The following is a 21,815-nucleotide window of genomic DNA, read 5'->3' on the forward strand; positions in this document are numbered from 1 at the left end:
ACTATGGCCTCTGATGTTGTTTCTGTGGAGTGCTCAGCATCCAATACTTTGTCCTCTGCTCCAAGTGCTCTTTCTAATGAACATGCATCAGTTGCGATCAACAATGAAGGTAGAAGAGGCCATCCCGTGCATAATTAAAAAGTGGGGCACTAGAGAAGGGGACGGAGGCACCCTTGAGAGGAGAGAGGCAGGACACATGGGAGGAGAGCAGGCGGATTTTTATCGTTTGTGGGAAGAAGGAGAATGGGTTGTATCATTGGTTTTTGAAGGATTTTGGAGAGGAACGATAGATTGAAGCCAAGCAGTCGGAGTGGAGACTGCCCAGGTATGTTTCCTGCTATTTTCTGTACTCACTTGAATTCAATTCCTCATGATTCTCTGCTTTTTTTTTAGCATTTATTTTGCTGATTGGAGTGGACATCAAGGGCCACTTATCTGTTTTTTCGAGTCTAAATTGTTCATAAACTTGCCCTATTATGGTTCTGTTCTTGGCTTTTTTTATTCTTCCCGTAAATAGCTGAAACAGAGATTTATTTTTGAGCTTGAATGCTTGTAGAATCTTGGTATAGTCTTATCTAAATTCGTCTTGGTGTGTTCAATATTTCAAGCCCATCGAAAATAATGAAGTGTGGCTTGTCTGTTTACCCATCCTTTGTCTACCTTCCTTTGTTTTTCTTAGATTATTTTTCTTTGCTTCTGCATCTATATATTTCTTCCTTCTCCCTCCTTTGGTGTTCTGGGCTACGGAGACCATAACAGGATGAATATTCCGAGAAAGGTGGAAACTTTATAAAGGCTATGTATAACGGGGTTACTTGGGGTTAGACAGATGCGGAGGTTACCATAGTTCCTAGGGGTTCTTAGTTTGTGGCATTCTGGGTTCGATGTTCGGAGATTTAAACTATGAAGATGTTCCTCTAGTATTTGTGATTGATAGATGAATCTGCATTCTTTGGGTTTTATACCATAAAAAGGGCAAAGCTGAACCATCTGATAAGGTTGTTATTCTTACCAGCAGTACAGAATTATCTTATGATGTTTCTGTCAATGGAAGCGTTAATTCACATGATCCCGGAAAATCAGCTGGACATGAGTCTGATGATTTTGTTATGCTTGAGATGACTTCTAGTGTTATCAGCACTCATCAGGCTGAACCATTCTCTTCAAGAGTCCACTGGTTTGGTTGATTCTATAAACAATTTTACTATTTCTTGTAAATTAGATCAAATCAAATCCAGTAGCAATGGTGTTGAAACACAGTGCAGACCAAGTAATTCTTCAATTTTGAACTGCAATGAATGTCCAATTGTCCAGCTGTCTACCGTCTATTATGCATTTCAAGAGGAAACTCTTGATTCGAATGAGTCTAGAAATCATGCCTAAGATGATACTGCTCAATCCTATGCCAGCGGAGCTATTTCCAAGACCAAAACCATTGCGTTAGATGATACTTGTCCAACCGCTCTAAGGATCAGAAAGCCTATTAAGGGAGTTGCCTCATCAGGAAAGGGCTGGAGGAGATTTAATTTCTATAAATGTTTTTAGTGCCAGGAACTCTTCATCTTTGAGCGCTGAAAGTTGTAAGTCTAAGATCTGGCAAGCCAGCTATTGCTTCTGAACTGCGTTCATCTCCTAGCACCATAGGTCACCTGACCTCAAATGTGAAATTTGGAAAGGTTGACGCTACTTACACAATGGCTGCTAGCTTCTCCTTTATGCTAAACAAATTTTATAAGGATTCACGATCAGTTGAAGCATCCACAGTTTCCGGTGCTGAAATGGAAGAAACATTGAAGGTCATTAAACTAAGAAGTCTGATGGCTGGTTCCTCTGCCCATGCTATTCCAGCTTCAATTGGTTCCGGTTTGCCACCAAGCTCATCAGTGGGCTCATTGTCTTCAGAAAAGTCAACACCGAATCCTCATGCTGAGGATTTCAAGTTCAATCCCAATATAAAGAGTTTCATTCTGCCTCAAATGTCTCCTATCATATTCAATCCACAAACTGCATCAATATCCTTTTGATATCCTTTTAAATAGGGACCCGATTATGTAAAAAACATACGATTGAATATACATTTGAATGATTCTCAGTTTTTTCAATAGTATATGCAAGTAAATAGAAAAAAAAAATCTAAGAAAAAAAGAAAAAAAAGTGAAGAAAAAAAAACCATATCATTGATCTCAAGCCCAATGTAGAGATTCTCTTTAAACAAATCAAATCAAAATATTTATTTCAAGCTTAAAGTCATGTGATTAAGGGTTCTTCCCAATGCAGAAATGACGAGACCAAGTTGAAAACAGATGATCTAGCCATAGTTTTCATGCCTATGACAAGATTGATGGAACTTGAAGAGAAAAATCTAGTTAAAATGGTCAAATCACATATGCCTTGGCCTTCACATTTACAGTATAAAACAAGGAAGCTAATAGCAAAAATATGTCTTTAGTAAGTTCAAGAAATTTAAAAGTTCAAGCAATAAACCTATGATTTAAGATCCTTATTCATAAAAATAAATAAATAAATAAATAAAAAAGATCCAAAATAAATGTTATGCAAAAAAAGCATATAACAATCCTAACAAATTCCAAGATAAAAGAATCAACAAACAAAATAACGATACATCATTAGATTATTTCAAGATAACAATTTATTTATTTATTTATTTATTTATTTATTTATTTATTTGTAATAACAACTTGATTCTCTCTTCAGAAATCAATTATTTGGCTACGAAAAAAACATTCACTCTTAGGCAATTTTATCTTCTTGAATTCAAAGTAGGAAGACTAATTGTTTGATGTTTTTTAGAAGGAAAATTTCAAGAACGCTTCAAAAAGTTAATAAAAATATAGTACCTACTAACAAAATTCAAAGAAAATTCGAGTACAAAAAGAAATTTAATGATTTAATATAAGAAACATATAATACCTCCACATTCTTTCAATAAACAAAACATTTTTGTGCCAACAATTTAGTTACTCTGGAAATTGGATTGATCCATACCCAATCCTTCATAGACCAACCTCCAAAAAAGCTTTGGAGCCAAAAAATGTTCAACAACTAAAAATAAAGTTTAGTAGAAAAAATTATTTTGTACTGATTTAAAAAAAAAATAGAATCCAAATTTATAGAAAAAGAACTTATAATACCTCCATTCAAGTAAAAAATAACCATAAGAAGAAGATTGTACAAACAAAACAAAGCTTATGTTAGGTTCCTTTTAGAAAATGATTTTTTTTTGTACTTGCAACCCAATCCTCGATAGTTTTGAGTGAGCCATTTATTATACTCTATGGCTCATTGAAATTCACAATGAAAAATTATATAACAAAAGATATGTTAACAAAAATACAATACCTACGCTCTAAGAAAAAAATATGGAGATCCAAAAGAAATTTAAAGCAAAAAAGCATATGATAATTTCAATGAATTCAAAGATAAAAGAATCAACAAACAAAACAATAATATCTCATTTAGATTCTTTTGAGAAAATAAAAGCAAAAGCAATAAACAACTTGATTTTATCTCTAAAAACCACTTATTTGGTTGATAAAAAAAACCTTAGTGTCAACTACTTCTATCTTCTTGAATCCAAATTAGAAGGATTAATTATTTGACGTTTTTAAAAATAAAAATTTCAAGATCTTATGACAAAGTCATAATAAAAATATAGTATTATGCACCCATTTTTTTTCACATGTGTTCTCATTCGATGGCATGACTCGTTTTTTTCATTTGTAAAAATTTGATGTTTGAAAATTTGGTTTTGGAGTTACCACTTATTTTTGTTTTTTTTTTTTTTTTTGAAGGAAAAACAAAATAAAAAAGAGAATCCTAAGTGTGACTCTTAAAAAGGACAAACAGGTCTATGAAAACAGAGTATGGGTTCGAAAGTCAGGTTACCTATTGGAAAGGTATGGTAATAAACCGTAACACCTCTTTAAGCCCTAAAATCGGGTTTCTACTAATCAAACTAAGGCAAGTATGACAATTGATCAGGGAACCAATGGATACAAAGAAATGAGTCATATAATGAAATCAGATTATGCGTAACAAATAAATAAACAAGGCGGGGAGGAGAGTGTACCTCATTAGCGAACAATGATGCGCTATCATGGGAACAAGGTTAGCACATGATCATAAGTATGAAATATCTCATAAATCATGACAGCGAGGCAAGATCAATCATCATTCAATTAGTAGAGCAATTAGGATCAACAAATCAAAAGAGAATATCATGTATGTTGGGCCCAACAATACCCAATTGATTTTCATGAATTAATTCTATAAAATTCTATTTTCCCAATGATCATAGGGAAGGATCATAGGAATCTAGATGAATTTCATTATTTTTGAAATTATAGAATTTATTCATGTTTATTAAAATCAAGAAAATTGAAAAAAAAATTAAAAATCAAGAAAAATAAAGAAAGATGTTTGCCGAAAGAAAAATGGCAGCATAAGATTTATTAAAATCTGAATTTTTTTATTCTATAGATACCTAATGAAGTGACTTTGAAAGAGATTAAACTCCTGATGAAGAAAAGAAAATTAAGTTTTAAAACAAGCACCTAAAAGGAAGGGGAACACATGCATCGAGGTGGGCATGCAGACAAGAGTCACATGCAGAAGAGGGGCTTGGGGTGCACAACTGGGACTGCAATGTTGGTGTGGGATGGGGTTTCTGGCAGTGCTGGGAGCTCCACACAACTAACCTTCATGAGATGACAAACAGAGCTCACAACCTGACTAAAGCAGATTCCCAAATTATTTCAGCTATCACAGGCCCCAGTGGTTAGTCTTCATGGAGCTTACACCTTGTGATCAGAAATTATGCAGTAGAGACTTTTAATCCATTGGGTTTTGCAAGCTCTTATGGAATTTTCTCAGTACCCAGCTCGGAAATGGATGACTGCAACTGGTTGGCTACATACTGTCAGTGTTCCATATGATAGAAACTTGCTTCTTACATCAATTTATGCTAACATTCTTCAAATAGTTGTAACAGCTTATCCTGCCAATTTTTCTTTTGACCTGTAACAAGTGCATGGATTGTCCCAGAGATGCGGTCTGCAGCTGAATTTTTTCTGAAATGCTATAATGCCACTAATTTCCATGCACTAGTCATGTGAACAGCTTACCATCCATGTAGACTTGAGAATAGCAAATGCAAATTTAGTGAAAGAGTTCAAATAATTGGGACCTTTAGATGGCAAGGATAGCATGTTTTGCCAAGGTTTCCAGGCATGTATTACATACCTCATTTACTTCCCTGTCACCATCCTTTTTTTGTATTGAATCTGGTGACTCCCATGAAAACTTTTGGCAAATCCCACTTAGCTTGCTATGTTTGCCAATGTATTTAAGAACCTCATCAATAATAACTTTTCTTTTTCTTGATCTTTGGCAACCCATTTTAAGTATACTTGCACTTTTATCGTCGGAGAGCTTCCTAAGAAAGTTTTGGCCTTCACAGATCATACAAAGCTCCATAGGTAGATAACATGGTTCACTCCTACCAATCAGCAAACATGGAAAGCTCCTAAGCTGTATATCATAGCCATAGTGGCCTGTAAAGTAATTCACCAGTCTCAGAATCTTCCCATCCCTGTCTTCAAACCAAAGGTTTTCTGTAGTTTCCTCATCATGTCAGCAAAAGCCAATACAATTCCACCAGGATCGATCTCATAGAGTTTTTCAATCATCTTGGTGTAAGCAATTTCATGGCGCTTCTCATTTGAGGCAATTATGCCACATATTTGAGCCAACCTTATATTCCCATGCTCCTTGGCAAGCCTGGCAGTATTGTGTACCATTGCCCTACTAGTTCATTAGCTTGGATATTCTTGGCCAGAGATACTTTTGAATAGACTCGAGCGCAGGGTAATTCCTTGGCAATGCATTCAGGTTCACTACTAGTGCTTCTGGGAGACTCACTAATCCATTTTGTTGGGTAGTGGTTTTGCTAATGCCTTCTGTCATTTGCTCAATTTGAAGAATACCATGCCAGTCAATATCATTCCCAATCAATTTGTGCTTTGTAGAGTAGTGTATCTTGTACATAGTGAGCATCTTGGAAATAATTTCCAGATCAAGATAGAGTTGTTCGTCCTTAATTGCAATCTTCCGAGCTCCCACAAAATCCTTGTTTTGCATCTTCTTTTCAGCGATCCTCATCAGGTTTTTCAAATGTGAGTAGGGGGTGCTCTTGGAATATGATCTTTTACTTGTTTTCTGTCATAAACCAAGGAAAGTGTATCTCCACTGCTACTGCTTACACTGCTGCCATTGCTAAGAGAAAGACTTCTTCTATACTCCATCTCACATCAATTCCATAAGATTCTTTAACTAAAGTTTCTGAAGGTTCATGCCCACTCAAATGTATTTTTCGGAAGGGAACTTTGAGTATATGTCTAGATGGTTCATGAATAACCTCCCTGTATTCTTCTCATGTAATTTCTTAGTTGGGTTATCTATTCTAGAATCTTTACTGCCAACTGGGGTAACCAAACCATTGTAGAATACAACATGATTAGCTTCTCTTGACTTGCTCTAGCAGATGTTAATGCATGCTATAGCTGAATATCAGATTCCCTCATCTGCCTCTCAAGGGAATTTACCTTCCTTCTTCCTGGATACATAAGGGTGCAAGGAGCTCCTTTGGTTGACATGGAAAAGGAAGAGGTTTTATAAGTACAACAGGTGGCATATCAATCAACCTTTCTTTGGAATGGGAAGTCCTGGAATATGGGGCTTGAGACTCATGGCCTTTAGCAGGATTGCATTTCAGGAACCCTTCAAATTGCATGGGCTTGAGGTATGCCTTCAGCATCCTCTACTCCAGGTCCACTTTCTGGACAGCAGACTGAGACTTCCTTACCTTTAATATATCAATACTGAATAAAGGTCTCTTCTGATTCATTGTTTTCCCACTCTCCAAATGCTTTTTGGAAGTGGTCTGAAATGGTTTAGAGGGAAACTCTTCCACACCCATGAGCTTGGCAATCAAATTTGGTCATTTTGTCTTCTTCAAGGAATTCATTGGTGAAAGCGAATCTGCAAATGCAACATCATCAAGAGTGAACCAATGGGGATTGGCTCCCACTATAAATTCCATGGCTTAGAGTGGCCTTCTCAGCAGGAATTTGAAGCAGTCAGAATTTTCATGATCTTGCAGACTATCAGAAGGTTTTCTAATTCCTGCATCTGCTTCACTAGTAGAAAAATCTGAGCACTATGCCATCAAGCTCGTCCCTATGAGAATATCTCCACTTACAGAGTTTCCATCTTACTCAAAAGCCCTAAAGCCACTTTCCAATGAGATCACTCTCTCATTCAAATTTCCTGCAGTTGATACGCTAAGATCCAGTTTATTATATGATTCTTCTGGCAATGACATTATGTAAAGCAAAATCAGCAGCTCAATTTAGGGTTCCCTATTAGATGAGATTTCAAAATATTCAAAATTCTAGCTGACACATCCATGGTAATCCAATCTCCTCCACAATGAAAGCCTTCCTCTACCACGCCGACCAGAGAACAGAGCTGAACCCCAATGAAGTACCAGTTCAGGATCAAGTTTCACTAAATCATTTGGATTATCAGGTTCTGTAAGTCCACCTAAGCTCTCCTCTAAATTGTGAGATCATGCAATTTTTGTACAAAACCAGGAACGGTAGATAGCTTGGGACACCGACTATTCTGAGAGTGCATTTCTTAACTAATAACAGAGAGCCAACCATTTTTAGCTAGGTCATAATCTGATGGTTCTAAAACATCAAAGAACTCATCGGCCGCATCATTCAGGTTAAAAGACCAGCACGTTATGAAGGTATTTTGACCGCTTCTCTATCTACACAATCCCCTCGGTCTTCCCCGTTGTTACTATTTGAGCTTCAGTTTTGACATCATGCTCACTTCGAGGCAACCTAACATTGTTTGTCATCTCTCCAGATGAGAATTCAGAAGAATGGTAGTTCCCTTAGGGTTCTAGTGATTTCATCAATAGTTTCCTTTGGGAGATTCTAGCACTTAGTCAATAGAGGGAAATTCTTTTCTGTCAGCTCCAACTGTTGGTGCAAGGTTAGTCTTGTTTATCACTAGGAAATCAGCTTGGGTTATGAGGTCTGCCAATTAATTGGAGGACCAGATGAAATCCAATATCCATTTCAGAACTCTATTAACTTCTATTAGGTGTGTCCCATCATGGTTCATGAATAACACCCTAGTGAATGATTTCAGTTGCTTTCTTTACAGCCAATTGATAACAATGTGTGCCACATGGTATATTGTCTTCATCAAGATGGACCCATGGAAGCTGTTGGCTAGTTTCCTGGTTGGAGGATCAATGCTCTGAAAAATCGACCCACTCTATTGTTCCCGTAACCCTACATCATTATTAGTAGTTGCCACTATGGCAGACTGCATAAGAGTACTCCAATTTCCACTCTGCATGGAAGGAAATACTCCTCCAATATTTGTACCATCCAACAACTTATGGCCTCCAATTGAGACTACGATTAACATCTAACTGAGCAGAGATGACACTGAAAAGGATCTCTAGCTTTTGGGTAGGGGTCTTGCCATATGCATGAACTTATCATTATGTGAAAGTCAAACCCATTGTAATAAAAGAATCCGCATGTGTCAACCAAATCAGCAGTGAGTGCAAAGCAGTGCAAATTTGAATCTAATGGGAGCAGTAGATGAAACTGGAGATGGGCTACTATTCTGTGTATTTGAAAGTATGGTACCCAATGTTTCTAAACCAATTACTGATAATGGTTCTCTTTTTCTGAAGCTAAAAAAAAATTTAGTGATGCAGATCTAACTGGAGGCTCGAGAACTGAGATTCCTTTTCTAATATTTCCTATGCTGTCTGCATTGCCAGTTGACATGCATAAAAAAAAATTTTAAAAAATGAAGATCATGCCTCCTTTAATTCAGGAAAGTTATTGTTGGAGAGAAGAACATAGACTCATCGTCAAGATGGACAACAACCAACAAGACATTTCTCTATTGAAGAACTTCTTTACTATCCAAGGTTGCCTAAGATGACCTCCTCTATAAAAGTAGAACTGCTGATCACTGTAACTGCAATTTGCCCTATCTTAACTTTTGTGTAGAATTTCCAATTGTAAGCAAGCAAGAAATATTCTCATCGTCTTGTGGTTGCTCAAAATAAGGATTTCTTCAATGGCTTTCTTCCCAAAATCATGAGGGATGAGGTGAAAACCAAAAGGCCAAGGAGATGCATCATCTTCACTAACTCCTAAGCATAGAGAACCTTTTTCCAACAATTTGGCAACACAAACATGGTTTGTTGATGAGCCAGTTTCCCTCAAGTTTTTGGCAGAACGACCCAATTGCTCAGTTAATTTCAAGATTATGACCAGCTATGACATCAAAGCCATGGATTTTACATGTCTACTCTTAGATGGTACTTTCTTGCTCTTAACTACTATTCTTTCTTGCTCATCAATCATAGAAACAAACTTTTGTCTCCAATAAATACCCACATTTATCATGCAACTTCCCAATTATCTGACTTGCAGTAGATATACTTCCCCTTAGAAGCCAAAACTTCAGAAATCACCTCCGCCTTTTCCAATCTAGTTTTTACTGTATCCCTACTCTATAATGACTTAGAGAAGTCCCCATTTTTGCTTGTCCTGCTCATATAACATGTTTGGAATCCAATTCTTTCGTGTCATCCAAGGACTCTACAAGAAGAGCTTTAAAACATCTGAGTTGAGACATTTTGACTTTGTGAAGTTTCATGAAGAGATTTGTCAAAGCCTACCAGCCTGTCCCATGAATAGGATCCTTTACATCCAAGATTGCTGGACTACAGTGTTCTAGTGCAAGAATAATAAGCAGGCAAGCATAGGTCTCTCCATCTTTCAAACCTCATGTCCAAGTTCCAATGTAGCAACCATCAATTTGTAACTGCTTCTGAAAGAAGTAATAGGCATGGTCAACATTCTTAGCAACATCTCCACCAAGCATCAACGCATAACCTAACCCAGATTTCTAGCCAGCTCTCTAGCAACCATTACAAGAGGGTTGTAGAAGAGCATGTTCTGAAATGGAGCCTGATATCCCCTTTCTCTGTCTCAGAGCTTTATGTATGGGGAACGTCTAGTTAAATAGTTTCTACTAACACTATGTTCCATTCCAATTTTGATTAAAGTATATGCCATATCAACATATCCTCTGCAGCCTACTGACACAAGTGCATGTTGAGTCACAGAAGATGCTATAATCTCTGAGCAAGTTAATAGTTCTACAACTCTAACCTTTGAGCAGTAGCAACAATGGCAAAGCCCCAAAACCCATCATGAAACCTACTCGGGCTAGCCATCACCAATGTTGAATGCTCCACAGCCATTTCTGCTACTCATTATTAATAGAAGATTTCTTGTCATGAATCATAGAAGCCGGTCCATGAGAAACCCATGAAGACAATAGTATGAACATAACCCTGCTACTGGTCTTACTAAACTGTTTCATAACAACCTGTTGCTGCTTTGCAACCTACTTCTTAGATTCACTGGCCGGTTTTCTCAAAGCATCCACAGCTGCTTTGGTATTCTTTAGCTCATGGAGAAGAGCACTCAGTTGGTGTCAAAATCACAAACAAGAGTACAAAAAAATAAAAAAAAATTAACAAAATGTCCTTAAAGCTTTCTCAATAAGCTTAAAGGAAACTCGTGGAGAACCCAAAGAATGGGGTTATAACAGAGGCAAGGAAGAAACAGATGAACCCAGATGTATGCTTATTCACACACAAAACCATATAAACAATAGACGAAACCATATATCTATACATAAATAAGAAGGCAACATCCAATAAAATGGCAATAAAACAAAAATGAAGAACAGTATCATAAATGAAGATGAACAGGGCCTCAAAATGTCCATACCTGGAAAGCTCCCCTCTACTTCTCTTCTCTTGCTGCTATTCTTCTCCCCTAATCTCCTTCTTCTCTGCCCAGAACCAAAAAGCACTAGAAGAAGGATATCCTCCACCATCTTCGATGTCTCTTCTTTGTATCCTTTGTTTCCCTCTTTCTCTTTTTTTGCTGGTTTTTTTTTTATCTCCTCCTTTTTCAACTAACCTCACCAGCCAAAAAAAAAAAAAAATGCTCCCTCTCTATTGGTTTTCCCTTTCCTAACAAAGAAACCCGCTTAACTTCCTCTATGACTCCAAAGAATCAACTAAAAAAAATAAGAATCTCCTCTGCTCACAACTCTCTCAAAACCTCCTACCCAGAAAACCTCCTGTAGGGAAACAACCCCATAGTTTTCCAAAAAAGTCTACTCTCCTTTCTCTTCTCTCTCTAAAACCCATCAACTTTTCTACTACTCTCTCTCTAAAAAAACCTAGCAACTCTCCTACCACTTTCTCTCCCTAAAACCCACCAACTCTACTGCCCCTTTACAACTCACCTCTCACTCTAAAAAAACACTAGCTTTGTAGGAAACCTATGCAAAAAAAAACAACCACTCCCCTCTGCTAGTTAACAAATCTGCATAACAAGTTTTTTTTTTTATTTTTAAAGTGTGACCTAAAAATTTGCCAAATGAAAGGGTCTACAAATATGTCCTTCTTTGGTAGAGCTCATAAGTGTAAGGAATTTGAAAATTGGAATGAAATAAAAGTGTGAATAATGAGTGGAACGAAGTGAACTCTACCAAAGAATTGGAGAGACCCCCAAAAGTGTCCTAGTGGAATAGATCTCAGTCAAACCAAAATAACAACAAAGGGGGCTCTAGATCGGGCAAGAAAAAGCAACTCCTGAGGTGCCCTTAAAGCTACACTATGGATCTAGACTACCTTTAAAATGTCTTAAAAAATGACTTGAAAATCAATGTCAAAGTTGAGTAGCAGTCGGATCATCAAGGAGCATAGGAACTAATACGTACAAAGGCAAAAACCATATATGTACTATATGAGAACACAAGGTGTAGGGAACCCAACAATATGACCGAAACACATGCTATAAGCTCAAAGGACTATATCATGCGCAATGGAGGAGGAGAAACCCCGCAATAATATGATGAAGTGAGAAGCACATGTAACAAAATGAGAAGTAGGGTGGAGTGCGACACTTCGAGGACAAGGTATGCAATGCTAATGATCATGAATGTCGAGAGTTATGGCTCTGAATGATAAGACTGGCTCTAAAAGCTAAACTAAGAAAAGAACGGCTTTGGAAGCTAGACCAAAAAGATAGCTCTAAATGTTAAACTGGAAAGCCCATAGATGAAAATTTACGATAGTGAAACTCATCAAAGGCCCATAGATACACAATCTATGGGGTGGTAATACTCAAAGGACCATAGATAAAAAATCCATGGTGGTGATATATTCAAAAGCCCATAGATAAAAAATCTGTGGTGGTGATATATTCAATGGCCCAAAGATAAAAATCCATGGTGATGATATCTCAATCTTAAAAGCCCATAGATATCCAATTTATGGTGATGAAAATCTTAATCTCAAAAGCCCATAGACGAATATCTATGGTGGTGAAAATCTCAATCTCAAAAGTCAATAAACGAAAATCTATGGTGGTGAATAAACTCAAAGGCTCACAAATAAAAATCTGTGGTGGTGAAAATCTCAATCTCAAAAACCTATAGACAGAAATCCATGGTGGTGAAAAACTCGATCTCAAAAGCCCATGGATGTCCAATCTATGGTGGTAAATAAATTTCATCTCAAAAGCCCATAGATGGAAATCTATGGTGGTGAAAATCTCAAAGCCCACAGATAAAAATTTGTGATGGTGAAAATCTCAATCTCAAAAGCCCATAGATGTTCAATTTATGGTGGTGAAAAACTCAATTTCAAAAGCCCATAGATGTTCAATCTATTATGGCTATTAGATAGTGTATAGTTATTTTAGTTATTTACTTTTCCTTTTCTTTCCTTATTGAATTGTGGGTCCCACTAACATGTATATATATACCCAAGTTAATATGTATTATTAACAGTTTTTCAATAACAAAAAATAAGGATTCTCCATTTTCTCTCTTTTCACATGGTATCAGAGTTTAAGGAGAAAAAAAAAACTAATTATTTTCGGTTTATCGATGAATCAATTTTGGGAAACCTTTCAGTGACCGTGTTTCATTCCGGTCACCTTTCTCATCTCCTAAAGCTTTCCGATTAACCGTATCGTTGTCAGAAAACCCTCATCGCCGGCGACTTTTTCCGGCGAAGTCCTTTTCCGACACCGACCATACCATCAAGTGCGCAAGGAGGAGATCTTCAAGTTTTGTCAAAGCATCGAATGGAGATTCTCAGCCATGCGCCGGCCACACGCGTTTCTTCTCCAACGGCCTGAACCTCACGCCCCGCCACGTGAGGACGCGTGGAGAACTTTTCGGCCACGCGCTTCCACCTCTAGCCTCGCTTGACGCTGTCTAGCCACCCTCCATCTGTGCTTGTGCCATCCGAGCCCTGCAAGTGCATTTTTTTGGGTTTTTTGGCTCCGCCGGCCCTCTAAACAGCCTTTCCAGCGACCTCTGGTGACTTCCTCTCTCCACCCCGAGCCCTGCACGTGTCTTAGGAAGTGTTCTTCTACCCTTCCAGTAGTGCCACATTTGTTTTTCTTTACTATTTGGTCTCTCACAGTCGTGGATCCTCGGTTTTTCTTTTTTCAACCGCGATCTAAAGCCGTACTAGGGCTCTCTTCGATCCAAACATATTTCGTTCTCCAGATAAGTAGATATGACTACTAAAAGTTCCATTTTTTCCTCTATCATATCTGGATCTCCTATGATTACTTCGGAGAAATTGGTTGGCAGTGAAAATTATTTGTCCTGGTCTGCCTCTATAGAGCTTTGGTTTATGGGTCAAGGTTATGAGGATCACCTTGTTACGCAGGAGGCGGATATCCTTGAGGTTGACAAAGTACAATGGAGGAAAATAGATGCACAGTTATGTAGTGTGTTATGGCAATCAGTTAATCCTAAGATTCTGCTTCATCTTCAGGCCTATAAAACATGCTTTATATTTTGGAATCAGGCGAAAGGGTTATACATGAATGAGATCCAACGTCTTTATAAGGTGGCTTCTTCTATTGTTAATGTTAGACAACAAGACATGAATTTATCTACTTATATTGGCCAGATTGCCTCTCTTAAGGAGGAATTCTTGACCATGATGCCTCTTACTACTGATGTTGGGGATCAATGAACACCGATTGACAAGTTCTTCACGATTCTTACGCTTATTGGCCTCCATCCAGATCTTGAGACCGTCTGCGATCAAATTCTTGGCAGTTCCTCCATTCCATCCTTGGATGATGTGTTTGCTCGCCTCCTCCGTATCTCCTCCACTTAGACTTTGCCATCTGATAACACTTCAGATTCTTCTGTGTTAGTTTCTCAAACTAACTCTCGAGGAGGACGTAGTGGTAATCGAGGTAGAGGCCAACGTCCTCATTGCACCTATTGCAATAAGCTTGGCCACACTCGTGATCGGTGTTATCAGTTACATGGGCAGCCTCCCCCGCACTGCCCACATGGCCCAGTCATCATCAACCGCCTCAACCTCCCAGATCCTCCACATCTCAGGATATTTCCCTCACTGACAGTGAGTATGATGACTATCTTCGCTATTAGGTCACCAAGTCAGCTTATGTTGCTTATGTTGCCCAAACTGGTAATGCTTCTGCTTGTCTTACCCACACATCTTCTCTTGGACCTTGGATTCTAGATTCTGGGGCTTCTGATCACATATCTGGTAATAAGGATATTTTCTCTTCTATTACTACTACCTCTGCCTTACCTACTGTTACTTTAGCTAATGGTTCCCAAACTATGGCTAAAGGTTTTGGTTTAGCTCATCCTCTCCCTTCCCTACCTCTCCATTATATCCTTTATGCCCCTAAGTGTCCTTTTAATCTTATTTACATCAACAAAATAACTCGCACTCTTAACCGTTCTATCACTTTCTCTGATAAATTTGTGACCTTACAAGACCAGAGTACGGGGAAGACAATTGGCATAGGACGTGAGTCTCAAGGCCTCTATCACCCCACCTCGCCTTCAACTCCTGCAGTTTGCATTTCCACTGATGTTCCCCTCCTTATCCACAGTCGCCTGGGTCACCCTAGTCTATCCAAGTTCCAGAAAATGGTCCCTCGTTTTTCATCTTTGTCGTCGCTTGCGTGTGAGTCCTGTCAGCTTGGGAAACATACTCGTGTCTCGTTCCCAAAGCGTTTGAATAATCGGGTAATGCATCTTCCTAGGATATTCCAGACTTCAAAAGGGTTATCGTTGTTATTCCTCTGAGACTCATCGCTACTTTCTCTCTGCTGATGTCACTTTCTTTGAGGACTCACCATTCTTCTCCACCTCTGAGTCTCTTCCTGTTTCTGAAGTCTTACCTCTTCCCATTATCTCCCCACCTGATGCAGTGCCTTCTCGCCTACTTCAGGTTTATCATCGCCGTCATCGTGTCGCTGTTCCTCCTTCTTTGGCCGAGGTACCTGCTGACTCACTTCCTATCCCTTCGGCTTCTCTTGCCCCGACTCTGCCTCCTTTTGGTGACTTATCCATTGCTCTTCGGAAAGGTAATCGATCTACTCATAATCCTCATCCCATTTACAATTTTTTTAGTTACCATCGATTATCTTCACCCTATTCTGCATTTGTTTCTGCTATATCTTTTGTTTCTCTTCCCAAGAGCACCCCTGAGGCTCTTTCCCATCCAGGCTGGCGACAGGCAATGGTAGATGAAATGACTGCTTTACACTCCAATGGCACTTGGGATCTTGTTGTTTTACCCTCTGGTAAATCTACAGTTGGTTGTCGTTGGGTCTACACAGTTAAGGTTGGCCCTGATGGTCAGGTTGATCGCCTTAAGGCCCACTTAGTTGCTAAAGGCTATACTCAGTTTTATGGTTCTGATTATGGTGACACTTTCTCTCCTGTTGCCAAGATAGCTTTTGTTCATCTATTACTCTCCATGGCTACTATGCGTTCTTGGCCTCTTTATCAGTTAGATATTAAAAATGCTTTCCTTCATGGGGATCTTGCCGAGGAAGTTTATATGGAGCAATCACCTGGTTTTGTTGCTCAGGGGGAGTCTGGTTTAGTGTGCAGGTTACGCCATTCTCTATATGGCTTGAAACAATCTCCTTGAGCATGGTTTAGCCGTTTTAGTTATATTGTTCAAGAGTTTGGCATGTTCCGTAGTACAGTAGACCATTCCATTTTCTATCATCATAACTCTTCGGGGCAGTGTATTTATCTGGTAGTTTATGCGGACGACATCGTCATTACAGGCAGTGATCAAAATGATATTTAGAAACTAAAGCAACACCTTTTCACCCACTTTCAGACTAAAGACTTGGGGAAACTCAAGTATTTCTTAGGGATTGAGATAGCTCAATCCAGTTCTGGTGTGGTTCTTTCCCAAAAAAAGTATGCTTTGACATCTTGGAAGAAACCGGTATGTTAGACTGTAAACCGGTAGACACTCCTATGGATCCAAATGTCAAACTTATACCAGAACAGGGGGAGCCTTTAGGAGATCCTGGGAGATATCGACGACTCATAGGTAAACTGAACTACCTCACCATTACTCGTTCAGACATTTATTTTCCAGAAGTGTTGTTCGTTAATTCCTACAGTCACCATGTGATAGCCATTGGGATGTTGTAATCTGCATTCTTCGATATATCAAAAGCACACCAGGCAAAGGTGTGTTGTACCAGAACAAAGGTCATACCAAGGTTGTTGGTTACAGAGATGCAGATTGGGCTGGCTCGCCCACAGATAGACATTCCACTTCGGGGTATTGTGTTTTTATTGGAGGTAACCTAATATCCTGGAAGAGTAAGAAACAAGATGTAGTGGCCAGATCTAGTACTGAAGCCGAGTATCGAGCTATGGCTGTGGCAACATGTGAACTCATATGGCTGAAACATCTTCTTTGGGAGTTGAGATTTGGAAAGAATGAACAGATGAAGCTCATCTGTGATAGCCAAGCCGCTTTGCATATTGCATCCAATCCAGTCTTCCATGAAATGACCAAACACATTGAAGTTGACTATCACTTCATTAGAGAGAAGATCGCATCACGATGTGTGCCGACTAGTTTTGTCAATTCAAATGATCAACTAGCAGATATTTTTACTAAATCTCTCAAAGGTCATAGAATTAAATACATTTGTAACAAGCTTGGTGCATATAACATATATGCTTCAACTTGAGGGGGAGTGTTAGATAGTATACAGTTATTTCATTTATTTACTTTTCCTTTTCTTTCCTTATTGTATTATGGGTCCCACTAACATGTATATATATACTCAAGTCTCATGTGTATTATTAACAGTTTTTCAATAACAAAAATTAGGGATTCTCCCTTTTCTCTCTTTTCACAATGGCGAATAAACTCAATCTCAAAAGTTGATAAATGTCTAATCTATGGTCGTGAAATAATTGAAGTGTCCATGGATGTCCAATCCATAGTGGTGAGAACAACTGAAAGAAGGGGAACACCCTAAACAAACTGACATAAGGGGAATGCCTAAAGCAAACTGAAGAAAGATGGGTGCCTTAAACAAACTAAAAAAAAAAAGATGCCCTAAACAAATTGATGGAAGGAGGATGCTCTAAACAAATTGATGGAAGGAGGATGCCTTAAACAATACTGATGGAAGGGGGATGGCCTAAATAAACTAACGGAAGGGGGATGCCATAAACAAACTGACAAAAGGGGGATGTCCTAAACAAACTGACAAAAGGTGGATGCCCTAAACAAACTGAAGGAAGAGGAATGCCCTAAACAAACTGAAGGAAGGGGGATTGCCCTAAACAGACTAACGGAAAAGGTTTAAACAAATTGATAGAAGAGGAATGCCTTAACCAGACTGAGGGAAGGGGGATGGCTTAAACAAACTGACGGAAAAGGAATGCCCTAAACAAACTAGAGGAAGAGGGAATGCCCTAAACAAACTAAAAGAATGAGGATGCCCTTAATAAAATGACAGAAGGGGAATGTCTTATCAAACTCAAAGAAATGGGAATGAAATGCGATCTGTAATTAAGAACACTTAAAGCAAAACAGGAACCAAGAAACGTGGTTTGCAACCAGAGACACCCAGAAGAACCCTGAAAGAAGGAGTGACTAGGATGATGAACTCAATGAGAAATGAGGTATGCCTAGTATAATGACTCACTAGTATTAGTAAACAAATCGAGCGATCATGAAATCAATAAGAGATATGATGAACTCAAAAATGGGGTATGCCTTAGTGTAAGATAGTGACCAACATCAGACACAGAATGTCACCACACAAGACACCTTAGGATATGCTCAACAATCATGTAATGAAAATAACTAGCCTCAATCATTAAATGGCCACATAGGACCATACATCACAAAAATTGCACTAACAAAGCCAAACCAAAATGCTAGACAAAACAAATGCTAACCAAAACTCTAAGTCTAAAATGCAAGCAGGACAAAACACGACATATCAATTGTCAATATGAAAACATCATCACAAATACATCAGCAATATAACAAGCTCTGCCATCATAGAAGATATTGAACCTAACATCCAAATGCATGTGAAAACTCAACCAGAAAAGTCAAGACTGGTCGACACCCTCTTCTTATCAAAAGAATGAAAATAAGATTGGACTCACATTTTTCACGTGTGCCTCCACTCGTCGATGAGACTCATTTTTTAATGGTGAAAAATTAGTTTTAGTAAAATCGGAGTTGCCACTTATTTTATTTTATTTTTAAAGGAAAAATAAAACAAGAAATAAAAACCCTAAAAAAATGCGACTCCATAGTTTTGGAAAAGTATGTCTTCGAAAAGTCTGAATCTAAGTTTGGAGATCAGGTTACCTATCGGGAAGTTACCTCAAAGAGGTAACACCCCTCTTAGCCCTAAAGAAGTCTCTATTGGTTAAGTCAAGGGAAATATAACAAGTAATTGATTAATTATGGATACCTAGAAAAGCTAAGGTGATTTTAAAATTAACGTGCCGAACAAGAAAGCCAATCACAATCATAAAGAAAACTTAGAGTGTGTACTTGGATTGCTTCTTAGGTGCTATCACAAGACATCAAAGTTAGTTTGACAATATAATACAATATACCTCATGCATTCAATCCATTCAAATAATCAAGCAATAAATCAAAGCAATCAAGACAACATCAAACATGAGAGTATTCACAAACAAAATTTGCTTATTTACAAAATTAAAAAGAGAAAGGATGTATGGGACGTACCTAGATAGCATGCATAACTTACAATGCGCTTACATGTGGATAGAGAGGGTTAGCTCACAAGTAATAACCAATAACTATAACAATAAACCCTAATATACAACTCAAATGAAATGGCATGAGTTTAAAGAAACAACAACTATCACATAGGACATGCATACGGGCTCATGGTTAAATTTAAATTAATGCTCTAGATACCTATAAGTATCAAAGTTAGTAACTAAGACAAAAACATGCAGTAAAGGGATACAATAGTTGCATTCACTTAAAAAATCCTAACAAATATCTCAAAACATTATTTTGTTATAAAAAAATCAAACAAGATCCTCATTATGTCTACATTAAAGAATAAAAGCCAAAATCAAGTCAAGATATGCCAAACAATACTAGGTTAAAATATAAGGTAAACACGGTACAAAATTTCCAGCATGTTGTCAGAATATAAGTTTTCACAAAAAAAAAAAAAAATGAAAAAAAATGCAAATTAAATTGAAAAAAATTATAGAGAACATTTGTTGCATGTCTAGTCTATCATCCATATGGCCAAGCAATCATTCAAATAAAAAATTTAAACAAAAGCCCTAAAAGTTCCAAAAGGTCTAGAACTGGGCAGAAAACAATGACATACATATACCGAATTTAAAAAAACATGCATATGTCTCCTAAAATCATACATGTCACTTAAGTGTCTAAATTACACAAAAAAATAAAGCCAAGGTCAAGGAGCACTCAACACTATTTTTAAAACACTCAAAACTCATTAGTTGTCCAGAATCAATCATGTACAGTGGATGCAACTTTAAAAAAAGACATCTCCCTTTAGAAAACATATATTTCAATATTGTAGGTGTCAAAACTCATTTTTAGAATGTCACAAATTTAGGAAAAATATCAAAACAAATTTACAAAGTCATCTAATAATTTATTTTCGCAAAAACATTTAGAGTGTCCAAAACTGGGTGAAAACAGAACCATCTGAAAGACTCATTCATATCTTCCATTTCAATATTGCTTTTTAACCTCAAACAAAGTTCTAAAGTCATGTTCAAGATGTCTACACTATCATACAATCATTAGGAAAATTTTAGAAACATCATAAATAGATCAAATCAAAATATCTTTTTAGAGACAGTAAATTGAACAAGCTAACGATAAAAGGCTTTTGAAAAATGATTTTATGTAGGGGTTCCACCAAATCCCCGATTGATATACATAAATCTAGCATATGGATTCCCATCTATTTGAGACTTCAAGCTTGGATTCACATTTTACTCAAAACCAAATTTTTATCGAAAATAAAAGGGCACAAACTAAATGAGATATAGTTGCATATTTAAAAAAAAAAAATAAGATTTTGATCCTAAGGATTCTAGATGAATTTTTAAAATAGATTTTCAAAGGGATCTTTGGAGAAAAGTATTTTCTTTTCAAATGAAAGAAACTAATTTAAAAATAACAAAATATAAGAAACAAAACACCAAGTAAAACAAAAAAAAACAAAATCACAAAATAAAATTTTCGACATCCAAGAAAACTCATATGGTGAGAGTAGTGGCCAATCTTCATTATTTTCCTATGACCTCTGAAAATTAAACTTAACAAAAGACTACCCAAACAACGAATTAATTATTTTTAAATCAAACAAACTAACATGATATCAAGTAAGAACTCATAATTAGAATTCTAAAGAACACATGAACTATGATAAAATCAAAAAGTTATTATCAAAGGTTTTTTAAAGCATATTAATTTGGGATCAATAACATTAAGAACTTACATTTTTTTTTAAAACTGGTCTTATCTTAATGACAATGATAAGAAAGCAATGTAAACAGTGTATTGAAGTGGGTTGAGAAAATCACCATGTAGCTACATGAAGAAATTTCCAATGATTATGAATTCTACGTCCTGCCAGTGCAAGTGTAGAAGGGTAATAATTAGCAAGTCACAATTAGCCATGTATTTACATGCTGGTTTGTTGACCTTATTTGCAATTGCAGATTCAAACACATCATTTCCAGAGGGTGTAGACCTAGTTGATGCTGCAACCTTAGCCAAATGTTATCTTGCAAGCCTTTCTGAGCCTTTGACCACCTTTGAACTCTATAATGAGATCAGAGGGGCTCGTTCCAGCATACAAGTGATGAGAAATATATTGAAGAAGCTTCCTAGTGTGAACTACATGACATTAGAATTTGTTATTGCACTTTTGCTCCATATTAGCCATAAGTCACTTCTTAACAAGGCAAACAACACTTCCCTTTCTTTCTCTCTTGTTTAATTGCTCATGAAAACAACTGCACACTTGAGGGAGACCAATTATTCCCTTCCTTATTGCCATTGAACCAATAAAAATTGTGTATTATGTGGATGTGAGGATCACCATGCTTTGCTTGTGTATGTGCACCAGACATACTCATTACGAACATATACTGTTGATTCAAGAGAATAGAGCTGAAAATGATCAGCTTGTGCTGCTCTTTGCCCCTCACCCCTCCACAGTCCAATTTCCACAATTTGCAGTACAATTGCATCTTGCACTCAA

The sequence above is a fragment of the Vitis vinifera genome, chromosome 1, assembly GCF_030704535.1.
Source record: "Vitis vinifera cultivar Pinot Noir 40024 chromosome 1, ASM3070453v1".
Lineage (NCBI taxonomy): Eukaryota > Viridiplantae > Streptophyta > Magnoliopsida > Vitales > Vitaceae > Vitis > Vitis vinifera.